Source organism: Peromyscus californicus, unplaced genomic scaffold, assembly GCF_007827085.1.
Source record: "Peromyscus californicus insignis strain IS unplaced genomic scaffold, ASM782708v3 Scaffold_4__1_contigs__length_199733344, whole genome shotgun sequence".
Taxonomy (NCBI): domain Eukaryota; kingdom Metazoa; phylum Chordata; class Mammalia; order Rodentia; family Cricetidae; genus Peromyscus; species Peromyscus californicus.
The window spans coordinates 176,468,535-176,481,956 of NW_026294562.1; positions in this window are offsets into that span (position 1 = coordinate 176,468,535).

The window sequence follows — 13,422 nt, forward strand, 5'->3', positions numbered from 1 at the left end:
AAAAGATTATTCCACAACAAGCAGGTGCTAAAGACCAGTGCAGGGGTCCAGCCTCAGGCTTGTGACCAAGGACTGGAATTAGTCTAGGGCGAGACTCCAGGAGGCCCCAGAGTAAGCAGCTACTTTGGGGAGAGAGGCAAACAGAAATGAGAGGCATGAAGTTCTTGGAGCCTGGTATGGAGGTCCTGGCTGAAGCAGGAAGCAGGAGGGCCTTACTGAGACCCAGACATTGACAACTCGGAGGGCCTCGTAGGACTGCCACAGCGAGGAGTAAGCGCTGAACCTGACAGTCTCCACAGTGATCTTTAGAATACCCTCAGTCCTCCGAGAGGAAGACAGTGTGGGGCGGGTTTTATACCGCGTGCACCCACAATGCCTGGGGCTCAGATAACAGAAAACACGAAAAGACAGGAGCACGTGCCAGCCATGCAGACCAGCCAGTCGAGAGAGAAAAGGGTGACCGACAGTGGGACCGAGAGACATGGGGAGTGTGTTTAAGGGCCTACGGGGGGGGGGGGCAGCCATGGCTGTGAGGGGGGAATCTCAGCCATAGTAATCTGTAACGATCAGAGGGAAAGTCCTGGTCTCACACACAGGCTTTTGGAAAATAGAAAAGGAAGAAACTGTTTCAAAACCATTTCACAGGGCAGCAGATCCCAACACCCAAACCTGACATCACGAGAAAGGAAATTATAGGCCGATATCCCTCATGGGCACAGATGGAAAAAAGCCTTACCAAAATACTGGAGATCAAAATGGTAATATGTGAAAAGGTTAAGACATCGTGAATGAGGGATTAGACCACGAGCAGTGTGTGTTTAACATTCAAAGAGCAACGGGTGCGAGTCAGCACGGAGCACAGTGAAGGGGAGGCCCCAGCAGGCAACATCTCAAAGACACAGAGAACCCCCAGAACTGTTCTTATTCGAGGAGCACACACAGGAAGCCTGAAGCCATCTGCAAAGCCAGATTCTAGAACAAACATGTAGAAGAAAGGTCAATGGGACAATTTAAATTATATTCAATGGAATTAATTATACTAGATGAAGATGGAAAAATTAAGTCCTGCCAAAATAGTATCAAACATAGAGTGCCTAGAAACAGCTTTAACAAAGGGTGCCATGTTCACCATGTGCCACAGTGCCTATAAACAAAGGGTACCATGTTCACCATGTGCCACAGGGCCTATAAACAAAGGACGTCATGTTCCCATGTGTCACATTTCCTAGGGAGTAAGAAGAAATAGGGTGCCTGCAGGTTGGAGGGTATTACCACCTGTGGACGTGGCACAGCACCCATGGAAAGCCCAACATTCTTCTTACAGAAGACACAGGTTCAACACAACATGTCTATGGAAACGCAAAGGATTTTGAGGAGCCAGAACAACTTAGAAAACAAAACCTGACAAACTATTTGTTTTCAAACTTAGCTGAAAGCTCTGAGACCTTGGGGATTGTGGCTTTGGTGTGAGGACAGATAATTCAGAGCAGAGCAAAGAGAGGTGTATAGACCCATATTTATAATCAGTAATTTATTCCAAAACAGAGTGAAAGCAGGGCGGTAAGATGGATTTGTGAATAGTGGTGCTTGCTACCAGGCCTGATGACCTAGTAGATTCAGGACCCACCAAGAACTGATGCCCACAGTTGTCCTCTGATCTCCAAATGCATGCACGTGTATGTATATGCACGCATTTGCACACACACACAAATAATAATAAATATATGTATTTTTTAAAGTTGAAGTAGGAGCAGCAGAGATGACTGAGCGTTAAGAACGCTGCAGAGAATCTCAGTTCAGTTTCTTGCACCCACACAGTGGCTCAAACCATCTGTAGCTCCAGCTCCAGGGGATCCAACATCCTCTTCTGACCTTTGAGGGCACCAGACATGCACATACAAGTGGTAAACAAACAGACAGACAGACAACATACTCATACACATAAAGTGAAATTGAAAAATTAAAAAAATTAGTTAAAAATGATCAATGGGAGGGAAGCCTGGGGCAGAGACACACGTACAGCTCACAGTTAACTTCAAGCTCTGCCACCTACATGAGAGTTCACTCAAGGGCTGGTCAGGTGTGAAACTCAAGCCATCAAGCTCAGAGAGTAAATATGGAAATTCTACATTGTGAGGTAATAGACAGGATGTGGAGGCCATGCCCATGCAAGTTACACTCCGTGAGGTCTGAGAACACTTCGTACAAAAACCACAATAAATACAAAGTCAAGACCCAGGCCTGAGGTCACGTCCTCAACCCAAATGTGGAGGACACTATGCGTGCAGATCACTAAACAAATTTTCCTTAGTGACAGCATGTCACCATCAAGTCAGTACAAACAAGGGCCAGGACCCTAAGGAGGCATTTTCCAAAGAAACTGTAACTTGGTAACAGGCACAGAAACGCGGAGAAGCAAAGTGGACAGCACAGAGCCACTCTGACAGGGGTGAATGAAGGAGAACCTGCCAGACCAGGGGGTGGGGCGTGGAGGAAAGCATGAGGGCCATTCCACAGGCCACCAGTGCGGGTCTGCTGTGGTCCATCCCAACACAGCTACAGCCTTCAACAGGAGGATGGCCAGCGAACTCTGTCACGTGGGTACAGGAGGAACCAACCATAAACATAATGGAGAGGATGAAAGGACAAGCTGTGGACTGTGGAGAGTGGAGCCAACACAATGAAGAGCTCCTACAGACCAACAACTAAGGACCAGCAGTCTGTCTGAGAACAGACAAGACACCTAAATATACGTTTCACAGAGAACACGTGTGAGGGACTGATAAACACATTGCAGGGTATTTATGTTGAGGACCAAGGGACAAGTGCCCACTTCTCATGCCTAAGTCCCCATTTGTTCCCAGCACCAAAAAAAAAAAAAAAATCAATATATAAAGAAATTTTAGACAGTCCTCTTAGTTTCATTTCTACTTGGAATGATAAAACAGGCCAACCAAAGCACCTTAAGGGAGAAAGGGTTTCTTCAGCTCCCAAGCCCAGGTCACAGTCCATCATTTCAGAGTCATCGAGGCAGGAGCTAGTGCTCAGCCCCCTGTCTCCACACTTGTACATACAATCTAAGATCCCCTGCCCAGGGAATGGCGCTGCCCACAGTAGGTGTCTTCCTACTTCACTCAAGGTAATCCCCATGTAGGTCATCCTGTTCTAGACAACCCTGTGCGGTGGCTCCTTCCTCAGGTGGTTCTAGGTTGTGTTGATGTGACAGAAGTCACCATCACAAAGGTGTCCAACATCATGCGTTCAAAGAAAACACACACTGAACCACAATGAGGAAACTATTCCCCAAGTCAGATGGACCAATGAAGAAGACAATAGCAGAAGCTGTTGTGATGTGGGAGGGACTGGAGTGTTTACACACTGCTATGGGAGTGTACAAAGGGGTGTGGTGGAAGGCTCCTGGAAAAGCGAAACACTGTCTAGTTTTAGCTTTTAGGACCTGGAGTCTTACTCCTAGGTATTTTCCCAGGATGAAAACACATGTCTACACAGTCCACATGATGACTTGGGCAAGGGCAGTTGAGTGTGCTTGGTAGTGACACAGAACAGCCCAGTGCTCCCCAAGAGCAGTCAACCCATGAGGCCTATTCATATCGCAGACTACCATTATTCAGCAACAAAAAGAACTGCTGGTGGGAACGCCTGTGTATACCGATTCCTAGGCAGACCCATCAGAAAGCAGTTCAAGTGCACACGAGAGATAGGGAGGGTGAGGAGACTTGAGGCTTCGGTAGTTTCTCACTTCTGTGAGACAAAAGCAACTCAGGAAGGGTTTATTTAGGCTCACAGTTTGAGTACAGTCCGTCATGGTGGCAGGAGCATGAGGTGGCTGGTCACATCGTATCCTCAGTCAGGAAACACACACACACACACACACGCACACACACACACACGCACACACACACACACACACACACACACACACACACACACACGCAGAGAGAGAGAGAGAGAGAGATGCTGGTGCTCAGCTCAACCTCCCCGTTTTATTTAGTCCAGGACCCAGCTCATGAGATGCTGCTGCCCACAGTTAGGGTGGGTATTCCCACCTCAATTAGCCTATAGAAATTCCCTCACGCCCAGACACCCCAGAGGTATCTCCTAGGTGACTCCAAATCCTACCTGACTGATGGAGATGAACTACCACGAGTGCTGATCTCACCAGTGACCCCCAGAGCAGTGAGAACGGCGCCAGACAATCGCCTGCGACAGCACGAGAGATCTCAGACACCAAGTGAAAGAGCGGCATCACAGAAGAGGCCCATCTGAGACTCAGGATGCACTTAGGACGGGATGGGTCTGGAGGAGCACGGGAGGGTTTCTGCTTCTTCATCGGGCTGCTGACACGCACCCCCGTCCACTTTGTAAAGGTCTGCCGATGGCTGAGGAGATAGCTCAGTTGGTAAAGTGCCATGCGGGCATGTGGATCTGAGTTCAGACCCACTGCACCCACACAAAGCTGGGTGCAGTGGCACACCACCGGCATTGGGGAGGTGGAGACAGGAAGATCACCAGGCTTGGTGGAGAGCCAGTCCAGCCAGTGGGTGAGATCAAAGTTTAGAGCGGGTCCCTGGCTCAAAATGAATAAATAAATAAGTAGATGAGCATAAAAACGAGGAAAGGAAAGCAATAGAGGAAACCACTTGACATTTACCTCTGACCCCCACAAGGGTGGACACACTTACACACACAAAATTCTTTAAAAAAGAATTTGCTGGAGTGTACATTGTAACCTGTGTTTTCTTTATTTTAACGTGTGTTTTGTTTTTTTTTTTTTGCCTGCAATGTATTTGTGTGCTCTGTGTGTGCAGCGCCCGTGGAGGCTTGAGGATTGTGTCGCATCCCTGGGACTGGAGCTGCAGACCTTTGTGAACTGTCTTGTGGGTGCTGGGAATTGAGCAACCAGTGCTTTTAACTGCTGAGCAATTGCTCCAGCACCTTGTGTGCGTGTTTCTCTGTGCAAAATATAACATTTTTTAAAGGTTTGTGAAATTTGCAGGAAAATGGATGGACCTAGAAAGCACAATATTAAGTAAGGTGACCTGAAAGAAAGAACAAAAAACAAAATAAAAAACATGTTCTCCCTCGTTTGGGGATCCAGCTAATAGTGTAAGCAGGTGAGAATGTAGGTAAAGCCTAACCCTTCGAGAGGAAAGAGAGAGAGAGAGAGAGAGAGAGAGAGAGAGAGAGAGAGAGAGAGAGAGAGAGAGAGAGAGAGATGATAAGGGAGGCCAGAGTGCACAGAGTGCAGGCAAGAGGACAGATGAGTCAGGAAAGAATATAGAGGGAACTTTTCCCCTAGTAGTTGGGGCTTGTTTGTTTGTTTTTCCTGGTAGATCTGAGGATTTGGTTTTCTGTGTATTGAAGTAGCAAGAAGTTTCTGCATCCCAAAAAAATCCAGCTTTCCTCCAAGCTCCTGGCTGTGGCAGTTGGACCCCTCTTTAACAAAGTGAGCTGTGACAGATCCAAGCACATCTTTCTCATTAATACGCTTAGAAAAGACAACATGAAGCTGGGTGGTGGCACATGCCTTTGATCCCAGCACTTGGGAGGCAGAGGCAGGTGGATCTCTGTGAGTTCAAGGCCAGCCTGGTCTACAGAGTGAGTTCCAGGACAGCCAGGGCTATACAGAGAAACACTGTCTCCAAAAACAAAAAACAAAAAAAACAAAACAAAACAACAACAACAACAACATAAAGACAATATGTTACTGGTATATTGGTTTTGGGGGATAGAGTTTTTGTAAACTGAAATTTTCTTTTTTTTTTTCTTCTATTTAAAACAATATCAAATCCTTCTGTTAGGGAGTTATTTAATATTTAAACTGTATTGCCATACATAAAATAAAGCACTTCTTAAAAAGAGAAACCCTGTCTCGAAAAACCAAAAAAAAAAAAAAAAAGTATGGTTTTTAAAGTTTTTTTTATTTTTTATTTTTTTGTTTTTAGAGAAAGGGTTTCTCTGTGTAGCCCCGCTGTCCTGGAACTCTCTCTGTAGACCAGGCTGGCCTGGAACTCAGAGATCTGCCTGCCTCTGCTTCCCAATGCTGGGATTAAAAGTGTGTGCCACCACAGCCTGGCAAAATATTTTTTCTTAAATAAAAAGGTGTATTTTTTTCTTTTTCTTTTCTTTCTTTCTTTTTTTGGCTAGGGCTGGGATAAGTTCTTGTTTATCATCTGTAAGGCAGAGGCAGGATGATCAGGAATGTGAGAGGTTAGCCTGGGCTATGTGCGACTTGTCTCAAAAAAACAAAATAAAAAAAGTTTAGCTTTTAAGAGAGTGAGTTGCAGAGATGGCTAAGCCATTAGAAACAATTGTTTTTGCGAGGACTTGGCTTCAGTTTCCAGCACCTACCCCAGACTGCTCACAACCACCAGGAATTCCAGTTCTGGGGGACTTAGCACCTTCTTCTGGTTTTCATGAGAACTGCACCTATGTGTGCTCTCACACACATTTTAAAGAACAGGGCTGGGAGTGGTGGTGTACGTCCCAGCACATTCCCTCAGTGGCTCATCACCTTGGTTTTGAGGCAGGGTCTCTCACTGAACCTGGAGCTCACTCGATAGGCTGGCTGGGCTCCCCAGCACTAGGTTAAAGATGCACACTGGCACAGCCAATGTTTCCATGGGTGCTGGGGATCCGAATGTGGGTCCTCATGCTGGTGAGGCAAGCATATTGCCCACTGAACCATCTCCTCGACACCATGGTGCTCACACTTGTTATAAAACACTTCTCTCTGCCTTTACCCTGGGGCCTGCCTAACTCGAATATCCATGCTGATACATCCCTTCAAAATTTCACTTTAATGCCATGTGACCAGAGCGGCCCAGATAATTACGTTGTCCCCTCTGGGGGTGATGCCAGCCATTTCATTTTGGAAGACTGTTGTAACCACTGTCATCTTGGCTGTCTTTATATACGGGCTTCTGACTTGCATGTAGACTCCCAGGGATGGAATTCGGTGCATTTAAGGATGTGAGCATTTTTCCTTTGTGTGACGTGGACTGCCATATTGCTCTCTGAAAGGACAGTAGCCTCCCCAGTTCTGGGATCACAATCTCGTGCACTACATCGGCATGTGTGGCTGTCTTTGCCTCCCCAGTGCTGGGATGAAAAGTGCTGCTACTGTGCCTACTTTTTTTAGGCGGGTTCGGGAGTTTGAACTTAGGTCCCATCCTTGCAAGGTGAACACTTGGTAAAGAAGCCATCTCTTTGGCCCCCACTTTAGCTTTCTTAGAAAACTTCTGTTCATACATGAAGGAAATAGTCACAGAAGAGAGGCAGGCAGATCTTTGTGAGTTTTGAGGTCAACCTAGTCTACATGGTGATTTCTAGGCCATCCAGAGCTACCCTATCTCAGAAACAAACAAGCAAAATGAACAAAAGAAAACAAAACAGAACAGAACAAAACAAAACAAATAAAAACAATGAAATCAAATTTGAGAATCAGAGAAGCCGGCCCTCCCTGCCCTTGGGAGCCCAACTGCTGGGCTTCTAGGGAGTGGCAGGTCACTGAGTTCTGGCCAGGCATCTCTGCAGCAGCAACACTACACCTGCCTTTTGTCCACACACCTGCCCCTGCTCTTGCACAAGGCTTCTCCTCCATTAGCCCCCCACACACCAGTTATGCTTCCCCTCTCCTACTGGGTAACAGCTGAGGAGGGGCTTGTACAGGACCCAGGTCTGGACTGGTCCTCAGAGCCCTTCCTGGTTACCAGGGAAGGGTTTTAGTCCTGGGGTTGCTATGTGGGAAGAAGGTGACCTGGAGACAGCAGTGGCCATTTACTGTGCTCATGGCAGGTGCACACACTCAAGTTGTGGGCAAACTCAGCCCATATCCCTCTCATCAAATCTCAGTCCTGGGAGCAAGACTAACTAGCAGAATAAGAGGAATGCTCTCTTGAATTTACCCATTTGACTTAGAGGCTTTTGACACTGTAAAACCCAGGTTTTGTACATCTTTGTTTATTGTAATTTGTAAGTCAGCTGACATTCTGGCCCGAGAATGAGGAACACAACATGTGTGGTGGTGTGAGGGATGGGACCCAGAGCCTCTCCCGGGTTAGACAGGCTCTCTCATACTAAGCCACCTCTAGCCCTTCAGTAGGAAGATCTAGGGGGGACTCTACCACTGAGGCAAACCTAAGCTCCTCACTGGAGGAGCAAGTGCTCTAAATTGTTGATCCATCTCTCTCAACTCAGACCTTGAACTTTCAATCCTTTTCCTCATCTTTAGTCACTGAGATGACAGACCTGTGCCACCAGACCTGGTGAGGGACATATTCATGATCATAACACTCAGGTGCCTGCCTGATGCTGCCATTCCTGAAGCTGGTCATAGTCTAGAGATTTTCAGTTACTTGAGCCGAGAAATATGCACTGTCTCTAACCTACAACAGTGAGCACTGGGGTTCTGTAGCTCACAGTGTGAGAGAAGGGAATGCTGTTATAGGACACACACACACACACACACACACACACACACACACACACACACACACACACACACACACTCACCTGTCTACCCATTCTGCACACCACCCTCTCGCCCTCACCTCTGTGTCAATTGGCACAGAGTCCCACAGTGAAAGGGCTATGACAGCAGCATTGTACATTTGAATGGAGACTGCAAATACATGAATTTAGAGGATCTTGCTCCATGAAGTGGAGAAGGAAGGAAGTATTTTATTATTTATTTATTTAAAGTCAGTTCGTGACAGCGCATCACCATGTAGTCTAGACTGCCTCTAATTTATGATGTTCTTCCTCTGCCTCCCGAGTGCTGGGATGGCAGCAATGTATCATGACCTTGGCTGAAGCAGGTGTGGCTAGTGACTACTTCTTCTGACCCTGAGCAGACAGACATGTCCTCAGGGAAATCTGAGCAGTGATGCTCACAGCCGAATTATTCATCATTGAAAGGAAACCCTGACAATGTCCAGCAAGAGAATATGAAGAAAAACAAATCCAAACACAAAGGGTTTCTGGGATACCACTGCCATTTCTTACAAGGTAGAGGACAATAATCTTTAATTCATCTGGTTGCGTTTCTTTTCTTCTTTCTCTTCTTCCTCCTCCTCCTCCTCCTCCTCCTCTCTTTTCAAGACAAGGTTTCTCTGTGTAGCTCTGGCTGTCCTGGAACTTGCTCTGTAGCCCAGGCTGGCCTCAAACTCACAGTGATCCGCCTGCCTCTGCCTCCGAAGTGCTGGAATTATAGGCGTGTGCCACCACATCTGGCTTCACCTGGGTGCATTTCTAAAACAAAATGTAGAGCTAAAAATGCAAGCTGCAGAACAATGTGTACAGTGAGACTCTGTTCACATTAAACACTCACAAGCTGGCCCAAACAATAGTAGTCATTTACTCTATGATACTAGGCATTGCAGATATAGGTATATAGATATGTATATATATAATCAATATATCACCTAATATACACACATGAGGACAATCCATTATTACTTGAACACATTCTGTATGGAAATATATGTATAAAACATAATGTAGGCTTTTCCCCCTGTAGACATTGACCCCTGGCCTCCACGGTTCACCCACCCACCCACACACTCATACGCCACACATACAATTTAGAGACTAATAGTTAGAAAGATATACTTGCAAAGCCACTTACTAAAGTCTAGATCCAGCCAACACCTCTACCAGCCTTTGGAAGAATGGAGGACTTTACTAAGGGAGGGTCTTTCACCCAGAGGTCGGCTGTTCTAGTGAGCCAGCTTGACCCAGGTATCCCCTCTCCCTGCCTCCTGAGTATGGGGACTACAAGCAGCCATTAAGTCTTCCTAGCTTTTTTGTGGATTCTGGGGCTCCAAACTCTGGTCCTCACACTTGCACAACAAGTACTTGATCCACTGAGCCATCACTACATGCCAGGTTTTGAGGCCACAAACAATCACCAACTGAAGGTATAGCCATTGCTCCCCCAGTTGAGTGTGAACTCTGCCTTGGGTGGCAACAGAACCCTTGGCTTTATCCCCCATCCTCTAAGATTCCATTGAAAATGAACATTCAAATTGTTAAGGATTGTATAATGCCCATAGGGTAGACCTACTCTGATTTCTCCTCAGTTACACTGATAAGTCTTGTGAGACCTTCAGTGCTCTTAAGGTAAAGGAAAAAAATTCCCTGGCATTTTTAATTACTGAGTGGCAACTATGGTCTAAATCACCCAGCCAGCCATTATCAGCAAACTTCAGTCCCCCTTCCTCTCAACTTTGCTTAATTTTTCTTAACCCTAGTTGACATTATATATGCTCATTTGTCCCCAGCAAGGTTGAAAGTGGCATGGCTACACGTGTTTTATTCCTACTCTCTCCCCAGCTCCTAGAATGTCTGACACATCATTGTATACATGGTCAACATTTGTTGAATGAATCAAACAAGAAAACAACCCCCACGTGCTTCTGACACCCTGTGTGGGCCACAGAAAAAAGACCAGAGGATCAGAAATAGTGTCACAAATCTAGAAACTGGGGGAGAGCTTTCACATCACAACAGCACATTAAGGTGACAACCTACCCAAGTGACTCAAAGAAGAGTCTCGGGTTTTCCTGGTTCTCGGTCCTTTTGGGGATCCGCCATCGGGCTGAGTGGGGGGTCTTGTTGGGGACCCAGCCTTTCATTCTCCCTGGGTCTCCACTGTCTTTGCCAGGGTACGTCACACCCACCTGACTTCTCTGATTGCCTGCCTCTCTGACTTGTCTCTTGGTGTCCATGTCTTTTCTGGCGAACCTCAGCCACGCTCTCCCTGCTGATGGCGTCCACCTCTCTGACCCAGTGCCACCTGTTTCTCACTGCCTACACCCTGCGTTCCTCTCCTCCTTTCTTTTTCTCAACGTCTCTCCTTTCTCCAAACTCACCGCCCCATGTACCGCCCCACTCCTTAGCTAGCATCCTGGCTCTCCAGCCTTGTCCCCGTCCTTCCCCGCCCTCTCCGCTTGCTCTCTTTGCCTCTAGCACCATGGCCTGTTGCCTCCGTTGGTACCACTGCCACCTTCTCTGTTTTCGCCGCTCTTTTCTGTGTTCTTTCTGCCCCTCATCTCTCTGTTCTTGGTCTCTACGTCGTGATTGCCTCTGGGACTGTCTTCTCTGTCTCTGGGACTTGCACCTTCCCTCTATCTGGCCCCCTCTATCTGGTCCCCTCTATCTGGTCCCCTCTATCTGGTCCCCTCTATCCCTGTCCCCTCTATCCCTGTCCCCTCTATCTGGCCCCCTCTATCTGGTCCCCTCTATCTGGTCCCCTCTATCCCTGTCCCCTCTATCTGGCCCCCTCTATCTGGTCCCCTCTATCTGGTCCCCTCTATCCCTGTCCCCTCTATCTGGCCCCCTCTATCCCTGTCCCCTCTATCTGGCCCCCTCTATCCCTGTCCCCTCTATCTGGTCCCCTCTATCCCTGTCCCCTCTATCTGGCCCCCTCTATCCCTGTCCCCTCTATCTGGTCCCCTCTATCCCTGTGTCCCCTCTATCCCGGTCCCCTCTATCTGGCCCCCTCTATCCCTGTCCCCTCTATCTGGTCCCCTCTATCCCTGTCCCCTCTATCTGGTCCCCTCTATCCCTGTGTCCCCTCTATCCCGGTCCCCTCTATCTGGCCCCCTCTATCCCTGTCCCCTCTATCTGGTCCCCTCTATCCCTGCCCCCTCTATCTGGTCCCCTCTATCCCTGTCCCCTCTATCCCTGTGTCCCCTCTATCCCGGTCCCCTCTATCTGGTCCCCTCTATCCCTGTCCCCTCTATCTGGTTCCCTTTGTCTCTTGTGTCGTTGTCCCCTCTCTCGCCCCACGACACCGGTCTACTTTGTGGTACTTGTGCTCCCCTGACCCTATTCTTAGACCTCTTCGTCTCTATCTTGGCCTGGGAACTCTTGTCTCCGCTGCCCCGAGTGTGGTTCCAGTGGGTCCACTGTTGTTCCTGTTTCCTTCCTCTCCTTGTCAACACCACGTCGGACTCCATCCTCTCTGTCCTGACCCTGTTCTCTGACCCTGCCTCAGTGCCCTCCATCTTCCTAACCACTCCCTCCGTCCTCCCTCCTTACAGCCCTTATCTCCGGGCCTCTGGCGCTTCCCTATCACCTCCTGCTTCTCCTTGGTACTTACGCTTCTAGTTCCTGTGAGCTGTGTCCGTGAACAGCTGTTTCTCTCAGTCTGTCTTGTGGTCTCTCTGTACTTCTGTCCCGCAATGGGACTTTTGAAAGGCCATCAGTCAGGCAGTTGGTCTGGCTGTCCTTATCTCGCCTCTCACCTCACTCCTCGGCTCACATACTTTCCCGCCTTTTGTCTCCAACAAGCACACGGGAGCATGGGCGCATGCGCGACAGCCCTGTTTTCTGGGGAGAGGAGGGGAAGCTCAGGTGTTTCTGCCGGCGGCCTTGGCAACTACTGACGTCACGGAAGACAGGCCCCGCTTATTGGCTGTCTTTCACTAGGGAGGTGGCCCTGCGTTGCCAAGAGCCGGGCGCTTGCGAGAACTTTAGACACGTGTGTCGTCATGGCAACTCTTACTAGCCAATCGAAGCCTCGCGCTATTTCCGCTAATCTGATTGGACAACGCTTAACCTCCATGCCTGCTTCTGATTGGATGCCAAAGAGTTCGGGCGCTTCCTTTCATTTCCCCCTCTCTCCTGGCAGCCCGCACGGGCCGTGTGGGGACGAAAGTGACTAAAGCCTCCGGGGAGTGTGCGGAGCGCCGGCCATGACACCGGAACCGGTCCGAGTCAGCTGACCGGGCCGGCTTTCTCACGCGCACGCCCCGCGCCTCCCGCCAGAGGACAGCACAGAGCGCCCGGCTCTTCGGCGATTGGCTCCCTCTGCCCTGGCTAGCGCGGCACAGCGGCACAGGCTTCGCCAGCTGTCACCGGCAGGAAGACACCCGCGTGTCGGGGAAGTCTGTTCTCAAGTCCTTAAACATGCCAAGGGTGTCGTTATCATTGTCTCTTCTAGCCACGTGACCCAGCGCGTTCACTCAGAGGAGACACGTCAACTTGGCCTAACAGCTGTTAGCTATGATTTTCTTTTCCGTTAACTGATTTTTAAAATTACCAGTTGTAGGCTTTTGGGGGGAAAAAGAATCTAGCGAAAACACAGAAAGTTTAATTCACCCCGACTCACCACCTCCCTCCCCAGCTGTTATTCTGCTGTTAGTAATATCTTCACAGCAGTATGAGACATTTGTTTCAACTGGTAAGGCCATGTTAACAGTGATGTGTTGGGCAGTCTCCGTCAGTTTGACAGGATCTGGAATCACCATGGAAACAAGACCCTAGCCGCGCCTGTGAGGGGTTATCCAGGTTAGCTTAGGCCCTGGCCGCGCCCTGGCTGGGTTATTTGAGGTGAGAAGACCCCCACCCTAACTGTGGGCAGTGCTATCCCCCCCGTGAGCTGGGTCCCGGACT